At 51.1% G+C, this 10000-nt stretch overlaps 1 non-coding gene across 1 annotated transcript; it reads right to left on the bottom strand.

The window, feature by feature from the left end:
- Window positions 1-292: 292 nt before the first annotated feature.
- On the bottom strand, window positions 293-450 carry LOC118516037. Its single transcript, XR_004907618.1, has one exon. It is a non-coding gene; the product is annotated as a 5.8S ribosomal RNA (ribosomal RNA).
- Window positions 451-10000: the final 9550 nt, after the last annotated feature.

Below are 10000 nucleotides of genomic sequence, written 5' to 3'. Positions count from 1 at the left end.
CGTGCAATTGGTGATAACCTTATATGCTGTGGTGGATACATCCGTTGGTTGATACTAGAGGTCGAACCGTGCGACTTGACGCGCGCTCGCTCTTCACCCATGCTCACATGTGTGTGTGTGTGTTTAGGTTTGTGTACCATACCTCGTATGTCTCTCTGTGTTAGCACTCTCACTTTCAGCGCCCACGGTCCCGACAAGGATGCGGATCCGAGCACGCCATGCTGCGACAGCCTACCCCCCTATGATGGGGTCAGGACGGTCAGTTTGGTTAGAGTGTTGAGATAACTTGGTAGGCTACTCAAGGATGTGTGCATCGGTCGGGTTGAGTCGTCCGATGCGCCATATGCGTTCAACGTGTCGATGTTCATGTGTCCTGCAGTTCACATTCTGACGCGCATTTAGCTGCGGTCTTCATCGATCCATGAGCCGAGTGATCCCCTGCCTAGGGTTTAACGTACACACCGAACTAGTTGATGAATGGAACCGAAGTCCATCCATCCATTATACACATACCAGCACACAACTCTGGTTCCCTAGTACCACACTGCAGGCGCCCACGGCCCCGACGGTTGCGGAGCCGAGCACGCCAAAGTGCGACTGTCGATCACCCCGTTGTGACACGACAATCAGTCAGTGTATAAGGTACCCGGTACTACCAAAGTGTGCGTCTTTACTGACCTGCGCCGAGGCAGTGGTATGTGTATCCCTTTGAAAGAGTTGCTTTCGCTCAACTCTACCAAGTGTGCTACACCATCTTGTGGTTGTAGCGTGCGCGTCAGCATGTGATGCCGACGATGCGTTTGGCAACCTCACTCCCGGACTTGTTTGATGGGTAATGATATGTCCATTATACACATACCAACACACAACTCTGGTTCCCTAGTACCACACTGCAGGCGCCCACGGCCCCGACGGATGCGGAGCCGAGCACGCCAAAGTGCGACTGTCGATCACCCCTTTGTGACACGACAATCAGTCAGTGTATAAGGTACCCGGTACTGCCAAAGTGTGCGTCTTTACTGACCTGCGCCGAGTCAGTGATATGTGTATCCCTTTGAAAGAGTTGCTTTCGCTCAACTCTACCAAGTGTGCTACATCATCTTGTGGTTGTAGCGTGCGCGTCAGCATGTGATGCCGACGATGCGTTTGGCAACCTCACTCCCGGACTTGTTTGATCGGTAATGATCCTTCCGCAGGTTCACCTACGGAAACCTTGTTACGACTTTTACTTCCTCTAAATCATCAAGTTCGGTCAACTTCGGCCGTGCCAACTGCAGCTCACGAAGGAACCGCGGAAGGTATGCCTCCAGAGACCTCACTAAATAATCCATCGGTAGTAGCGACGGGCGGTGTGTACAAAGGGCAGGGACGTAATCAGCGCTAGCTAATGACTAGCACTTACTAGAAATTCCAGGTTCATGGGGACCGTTGCAGTCCCCAATCCCAACTAAATGAGCATTTGGGTGATTTCCCGTTCCTCTCGGAATGGGGGCGCCTATTGGCGAGAACACGCTGCTGCCCACATTGTAGCACGCGTGCAGCCCAGAACATCTAAGGGCATCACGGACCTGTTATCGCTCACTCTCACCTTGCTAAACACAAGTTGTCCCGCTAAGCAGGGCAAACTAGTGCGACGACCGCCCGCGAAGGCGCCGCCGCCCCGTAACGTCAGGTGCGCCCGGAGGCACACTGCTGACAGCGTTCTAGTTAGCTTGTTTGAGTCGCGTTCGTTATCGGAATTAACCAGACAAATCATTCCACGAACTAAGAACGGCCATGCACCACTACCCTTAAATTTGAGAAAGAGCTCTTAATCTGTCTTACCTCGATAAGTTCGGACCTGGTAAGTTTTCCCGTGTTGAGTCAAATTAAGCCGCAAGCTCCACTTCTTTTTTTTTTTTTTTTTTTTTTAAAGCCACGTGTTTATTTATTAAAAGTCAATATTTTGTTGCGGTAACATATATCATTTAACAATGTAACAGATACAAAACGCGCATGAACAAATATTGGGTGACATATAATAAATAAACAAACTCCATTGCCGGCGGCCTTCCCGGCGAGGGCGTAGCCACCGGCGGCAATGGCGTTCCTCTCTACATAAAGTGAGGGCCCGCGCCCCGCCTAACTTTTCGACAACACGACATTTAATAAAAATGACGGACACGAACATAACTCCTAATCACAGACGAAGCGGGCGTGCCCGCAATTCGCCATTTCTTCGGTTCCCTGATGCTTACTCTAACATTAAATGCATGAACGCACATGCACACAGTTAAACAAGCAAAGACAGTCTCCCTATTACGATTGGACGGACATCCGCACAAAACGTAGACGACAAATGACGCTTATAACACAAATGGAGTACTCGCACGCTATTGGTCGGGTACGAACGTACGCACAAAGCGGAGAACGCAAAATGCCGATCGTACCCGAACCGAGCGCACGCGCGCTCTCTCTCGCCCGCCTGTGCGAGAACGAACGACCGCACAAAGCGGAGACGGCAAAATGCCGGTCTCGCCCGATCGTTTCTCGCCCGCTCTGTCACTGGCCGGTCGTTTCAGCCTAGACCGCTCCCACTCAGTGTTCATGGTAGCGATGGCGGCTTCGACGTCTGCCGACGTAAAAACACTATGGCGGTCCGCTCTCGTGGTTGGCCCATCGTCGGGCTTACTCCTCCTTTGGTTTTGACAGCGCATTCGGCCCGAACGCGATGGCGGCAATATACCGGCGCGTCATTGGGCGCGGTATCCTATTGCCGCTGGTTCCGCCTTTGCCGACGACGAAGAAAGTATCGGCCGATGGCGGATCTCGTTCGGGCCGAAACGGGCGCTGCCTCTCCGGCACTCCGCACTATCGTCTTGGTCCTCTGCAGCCGTGCGCTGCAATGCGGTGCGGTCCTCCACACCGGATGCAGCTAACCGCACTGCTGCAGGTGGACGCCCGATGGCCAGGTTCTCCGCATCGGATGCAGCAGTTGCTGCGGTCGGGTCCGACGCAGTTCGCCGCCAAATGCCCCCTCTCCAAGCACCGGAAGCAACGGCGCTTTGCCGCTTCCAGCATGGGGGCCTCCTCCAGCTGGCAAGAAGCGTAGTCGATGAGCAAGCGCTTCTTGCTCAAGATGGCTTCTGCCTCGACACGCGGTAGCCGTACGCGAGCCCGTTTCGTCGCGTCGGCCCTCTCCCACATCCGCAACGAGGCCACCGTTGGCTCCCTCGTGAGTGCCGCCCTCAGTGCTTCCCGGATGGTGTCCGCTTCGGTGAGGTTGTCAACGTTCTTAAGAAGCACCTCCGCCATCTCGGTAAGGACCTTGGCGGACCCAAGCTCCCCCAGCGTAAATTGGATTCGGCGACACAACGCCTCGGCATCCACGTCACGTGCCAGCTCCATCCTGAGGTTACCTTTCGGGGTCCTCTTCCCGATGCGGATGTGCCTCTGGTCCTCCTGCAGGGCCGGGCTCGTCCGGATGGGCCTGTAGATCTCCGCGAAGGAGACCCCCGGTGCCGGAACCACCAAGATCGCATCTGGTCGTCGGCGTCGGGCCCGTCGGTTCGCCTGTGCAGGGCGTTGGCTCGGTGCGGCAGGTTTCGGCTGTTGCCGCTGCTGGGTTGCGGCTGAAGGCTGAGCCTTTTGCCGCTTCCCTGCCACCTGCCATCCGGATACCAGGGCGTCCCGGTACGATTGTTCCTGCTGCCGACTGGTTTCCGGTGCCGGAAGGTTCCGCGGCTGCAGGGGTTGGGATCGCTGCCCCTGCCCGTCTCTCGTCTGTGCCTCGCATTGCGCTCCCGCAATTTCCCGCCGCAGCTGCTCCTGCATCTCCAGCAGGCGATGCTGGGCAGGACCCAGCGACTGGCGTGCTTCGGCTCTCTCACGTTGCTTGGTGCGCCTAATCGTCCTATTGCTGGGCCCGGATTTTGACTTGGTAGTCACTTGGTTTCCCAAGCGCACGCCAGTCACTGAGTCCTCCAGCTGCTCGATTGTTCTCACGCCCGTGCGATAAATATTCAGCTCATGGCGGAGTCTCGCGTTCTCCGCCTCGCTCTTCTCCCACAACACGGTCATCTCTTCCAGCTTCTGCAAGAGCTTCTCGAAGCGACTCGTGAAGTCCTCTGCAGGCGGTGATGGTTCCGCTTCTCGTTCCACGGTTTCGATCTCTTCTACCGACGGCGATGCGGCTGGCGCCAGCATCTCGGGAGATACCGATCTCCGTGGTGACGGTGTGGGGGCGGGGGCGGGGGCGGTCCTCTCTCGCGCTTCCGCATCCGCCTCTCCTGATGTCCCTGGCGTTCCCCTCGGGGCTGGCGTGGGTGCTCCCGGTGCGCTGCACAGCGACGACAGCGTTCCCGGCGACAGGAGCGTCACCACTACTCGCGGCGACATCTTCATCTTCTTCGGTCTGACGGTTACGGTGGCCTCTGCATCGACCGAACCATCAGACCTACTCTCCTCCTCTTGCATTTCTACCGCTAACCGGTTTGTTGCTCTGCCCAGCAAACACTAGGCTTCTGCGCCTAGCCGGTATGCGGTCCGCATTCGCCTTAGTCGCGAAAGCTCAGTGCGGAGCTTTTGTGGTTTGTGTCCGCGATATGGCTTGTGCTAGTGCCCCATAGGTGGCGCTGGTGGCACTAAAGGGGAGAGCTCTCCCAGGACATCAACCGGAATGTCCGATCAGCTCTCCACTGTGCACTTGTCAGTCAATGTGCACGCAACACACCTCGCACGCACCAACCGACACTGACACACACTGCCCTTCTAAGTACAGGTGCCCTTAGCACGTGTTTTGCACCGCTGTTCTTTCACCGTTTTGTGGTGCTGTTTCAACACTGAATGTTTATTTTTTCCGTTAACGGAATGATTTCACAGCACTCCTTGCTCCTGTAATGTTTTTTCACCCAACCGCGGGTGCGGGCTCCCTTTCCAACGCACCGAAAGGGAGCGCTTCGCACGCACGCACTCACCTCACCACACACACACTATTCCGGTCACACGCGCCGAAGCGCGACGCAATGTTTGTGTGCCGTTTTAACCAAATATTCACGGTTTTTCGCCGGGTCTTCACTCAGCTGGCGTACAAACTGGTCAACTACACACCTTGCACGCACGTTTCACTGCTTGGAAGATCGTTTTCACTCAAATAACTGTATTTTACCAGAAGCTCACGAAAGGCGTCCGCTCGCTTCGGTTGACAGTTCGCCTCTGCGCAAGCTCCACTTCTTGTGGTGCCCTTCCGTCAATTCCTTTAAGTTTCAACTTTGCAACCATACTTCCCCCGGAACCCGATTTTGGTTTCCCGGAAGCTACTGAGAGCACCGAATGTAGTAGCGTCTCCCAATTGCTGATTGGCATCGTTTACGGTTAGAACTAGGGCGGTATCTAATCGCCTTCGATCCTCTAACTTTCGTTCTTGATTAATGAAAGCATCCATGGCAAACGCTTTCGCTTCAGTTGGTCCTACGACGGTCTACGAATTTCACCTCTCGCGCCGTAATACCAATGCCCCCAACTACTTCTGTTAATCATTACCTCTGGGTCTATACAAAACCAACCAAAAGACTCAGACCGAGGTCATGTTCCATTATTCCATGCAAGATTATTCTCGGCCAACGCCAACCCTGGGCGGGTGTGGACGCTTTTGTACTAGCCTGCTTGAAGCACTCTAATTTGTTCAAGGTAAATGGGAGCTGCCCGGGCACCACGCACCGGCTCGGGACGTGCCCGACCGATCACGAGGTTGACGCCCAGGCACACCATTGTGAGTCGCAGCCGCGAGCTCGCGCACGAACGTATCCGGCGTGTGCCGGGCGCCCGCGGCGGTCGCGTGTCTGGACGGGGAATCAACTTCGAACGTTTTAACCGCAACAACTTTAATATACGCTAGTGGAGCTGGAATTACCGCGGCTGCTGGCACCAGACTTGCCCTCCACTTGATCCTTATTGAAGGATTTATGCTCAATTCATTCCAATTATGGACCATCGTTAGAGAGGTCCATATTGTTATTTCTCGTCACTACCTCCCCGTGCCGGGATTGGGTAATTTACGCGCCTGCTGCCTTCCTTGGATGTGGTAGCCATTTCTCAGGCTCCCTCTCCGGAATCGAACCCTGATTCCCCGTTACCCGTCGCAACCATGGTAGTCCTCTACACTACCATCAATAGTTGATAGGGCAGACATTTGCAAGATCTGTCGTCGGTCAAGCGACCATACGATCGGCATCCTTATCCAGACTTCAACTCAAGCCGCCCGGAGGCGATTGGTTTTACTAATAAGTGCACCAGTTCCACCGCCCGCAAGCGGACAGCGGTCCCGGCATGTTGCATGTATTAGCTCTGGCTTTTCCACAGTTATCCAAGTAACTGATGGGTGGATGATCTTGTGAATTATGGCTGTTGTACTGAGCCTTATGCGGTTTCACATTCATTTATGTTTGTACTTAGACATGCATGGCTTAACCTTTGAGACAAGCGTATATTACTGGTAGGATCAACCAGAATTCGTCTTCGTCAATTGCTTGTTCGATATTTTTTGTCTACCAGGGCACCAGTCCCCGCAGACTCTCTTTCTACGTTCATCAGGTGACACAATCTTTGTTGTGACCACTCTCATTGACCTGCGGCAGTACACCGACTCCACAGCGCCAATAACCACACGAGCAAAGGTTGTTCAGGAGGATGTCAGATTATCGATGTACATCGTACACCAACATTTGACGTACCGAGGCATTACACCCCGCACGCCCCCAACAGGACCAATCAAGGCTCGCATACGACCTGCGACTTACTGCGGCTCCCTGAAGGTCCCCGTAGGACGACCATCACCAGTTAAGGTGTAGTTGACTTGTCAGGGCACGGTAGTCCCCACAAGTCCCCGATTATTCGGAGATATCGTCCTACGATTGTTTCTGACTCCTTTTGCTCCCCGCAGGTCCCCGTAGGACGACCATCACCAGTTAAGGTGTAGTTGACTTGTCAGGGCACGGTAGTCCCCACAAGTCCCCGATTATTCGTGGATATCGTCCTACGAGTTTTTGTGACCCTTGGGTTCCCGGCAGGTCCCCGTAGGACAACCATCACCAGTTAAGGTGTAGTTGACTTGTCAGGGCACGGTGGTCCCCACAAGTCCCCGATTATTCGGAGATATTGTCCTACGAGTTTTTGTGACCCTTTTGTTCCCCGCAGGTCCCCGTAGGACGACCATCACCAGTTAAGGTGTAGTTGACTTGTCAGGGCACGGTAGTCCCCACAAGTCCCCGATTATTCGTGGATATCGTCCTACGAGTTTTTGTGACCCTTGGGTTCCCGAACTTTGCTACGATGGTTCTGCCTCCAGAGGAGACTTATGAACACTTCGTATCATTTCTTACACCGAACCATGGGATCGCGAGATTGCTCCCGGATCCCTAATCACCTTACATTTTCGTTTCGTTTCCGTACACTACGATGAGCTAATTCAATTTGTTTGTTCGTCTGGCGAACGTTTTATTGCGGAATTACCGCGGTACTTCCAGCCGGGTATGGCTGCCGTACGACCTACAGGATAGATCATCGAACCACTTTTCGTGCATATTGTCCGTCGAGGGTATCACCTCGATACCCCCAACAGACCTTTGGACACTTCCTCACTACTCCTTGGAGCAGCAATCAGGGAACCATATAGTAGGAACAGCCGAATATGGAACTCTTTTCGTACTTTGGACACCTCCTATAACTTGTATGGCGACTTCGGGGACCTTCATTTCGTTCTCAGTTGGTACCCCTATTTCGGTCTTTGGACACCTCGTCTTACCCGTATAACTCACTTTAGGTCCACTTATTTGCCTGATATCTCATCGTGAACCCGTTTTTCGTACACCGTACACACCTAGGAACACCACATATGCGTTTCCCTTTCGATCGTGAAGTTTTGAAATTTTTCGATTTTTGGTCCTAGAAATTCATGAACGGTGGGAGACCAAAATTTTTCATAAAAAAAAAATTTTCACCGTTTGACCATAAAAACCTTCTTTTCGTACATACCCCATCATTTCTTCACGTTTTAGGCCATTTCTGAAATTTTCGCTTCGATAGTGTGTCCCCTATAATACAAAATGAACATTTTACATCTCCCACAAGTGGCCATTTTTTTCCGCCACTGAAGAACACGACCTCGGGAACTCGGACCTAGGACGTGGCCATGTAAGTCATAGGCCACCCCAACTTTTGCAAAATACTGTTTCTTTTCACTTTTCATGATCTAAGGCGCGTTCCGACGGCGTTTTGAACAAATTTATGAGAAAAAAAATTTTGACCCTCGGACCAAAATTTTTTCGTTCGGGGCCCCATGGCCTATGGCCAGTATGGGAACTCGGGATGCCGATATGACAAAATTTGTCAAAAAATCACTAAAAAGTCGCTATGGCCCATTATTTAGAGCTTGTTGAGACCTTTCTAAAACACCTTGGTTGACCCCTGTCCGATAAGTAGTTTTCGAGATATTCGAGAAAATGTGATTTTTTGGGACTTAGAAAATTTTTGACCCGTACCCTAAGAAAAAGTGATTTTTTCATAGGACAATTTTTTCTTCGCAAATACTGTTTGGTTTCACTTTTCATTATTAGAAACGCGTTCCGAAGCCATTTTCATCAAAATCTCGTGAAAAAAAAATTTCACCCCCGGACCAAAAGTTGGCCGTTCGGTGCCCTATGGCCTATGGCCAGTATGGGAACCAAGGATGCCGATATGCGAAAAAGTGTCAAAAAATCACTTGAAAGTCGCTATGGCTCATTAAATAGAGCTTGTAAAGACCTTTCTAAAACACCTTGGTTGACCCCTGTCCGATAAGTAGTTTTCGAGATATTCGAGAATAAGTGATTTTTTGGGACTTAGAAAATTTTTGACCCGTACCCTAAGAAAAAGTGATTTTTTCATAGGACAATTTTTTCTTCGCAAATACTGTTTGGTTTCACTTTTCATTATTAGAAACGCGTTCCGAAGCCATTTTCATCAAAATCTCGTGAAAAAAAAATTTCACCCCCGGACCAAAAGTTGGCCGTTCGGTGCCCTATGGCCTATGGCCAGTATGGGAACCAAGGATGCCGATATGCGAAAAAGTGTCAAAAAATCACTTGAAAGTCGCTATGGCTCATTAAATAGAGCTTGTAAAGACCTTTCTAAAACACCTTGGTTGACTCCTGTCCGATACGTAGTTTTCGAGATATTCGAGAATATGTGATTTTTTGGGACTTAGAAAATTTTCGACCATGACATATATGAAAAGTGAATTTTTCATAGGACCAAAAAGTTTGTCCAAATAGGGTTTTGGTTCACTTTTTATGGTCAGATAAGTGATCCGATGCTATTTTCATGATCATTAGAGGGATTTCACGCTGTGACCAAAAATTTTCATACTTCATACTTGTCCCCGTGCCGTACATGGGAGGACCGGGGGAACATGTCTTCGTAAGTCGTGATGTTCAGTGACGGATTTCTGGGACTTAGAAAAAAAATGTGCTCTCAGGCACATTATATGTTCCATACACACATGATTTTCATTCTTCATACTTGTCCCCGTGCCGTATATGGGAGGACCGGGGAAACATGTCTTCGTAAGTCGTGATGTTCAGTGACGGATTTCTGGGACTTAGAAAAAAAATGTGCTCTCAGGCACATTATATGTTCCATACACACATGATTTTCATTCTTCATACTTGTCCCCGTGCCGTATATGGGAGGACCGGGGGAACATGTCTTCGTAAGTCGTGATGTTCAGTGACGGATTTCTGGGACTTAGAAAAAAAATGTGCTCTCAGGCACATTATATGTTCCATACACACATTATTTTCATTCTTCATACTTGTCCCGGTGCCGTATATGGGAGGACCGGGGGAACATGTCTTCGTAAGTCGTGATGTTCAGTGACGGATTTCTGGGACTTAGAAAAAAAATGTGCTCTCAGGCACATTATATGTTCCATACACACATGATTTTCATTCTTCATACTTGTCCCCGTGCCGTATATGGGAGGACC

The sequence above is a fragment of the Anopheles stephensi genome, unplaced genomic scaffold, assembly GCF_013141755.1.
Source record: "Anopheles stephensi strain Indian unplaced genomic scaffold, UCI_ANSTEP_V1.0 ucontig220, whole genome shotgun sequence".
NCBI lineage: Eukaryota > Metazoa > Arthropoda > Insecta > Diptera > Culicidae > Anopheles > Anopheles stephensi.
Note: the sequence above shows the minus strand (reverse complement) of the source record. Positions and strands in the feature narration are given on the sequence as shown.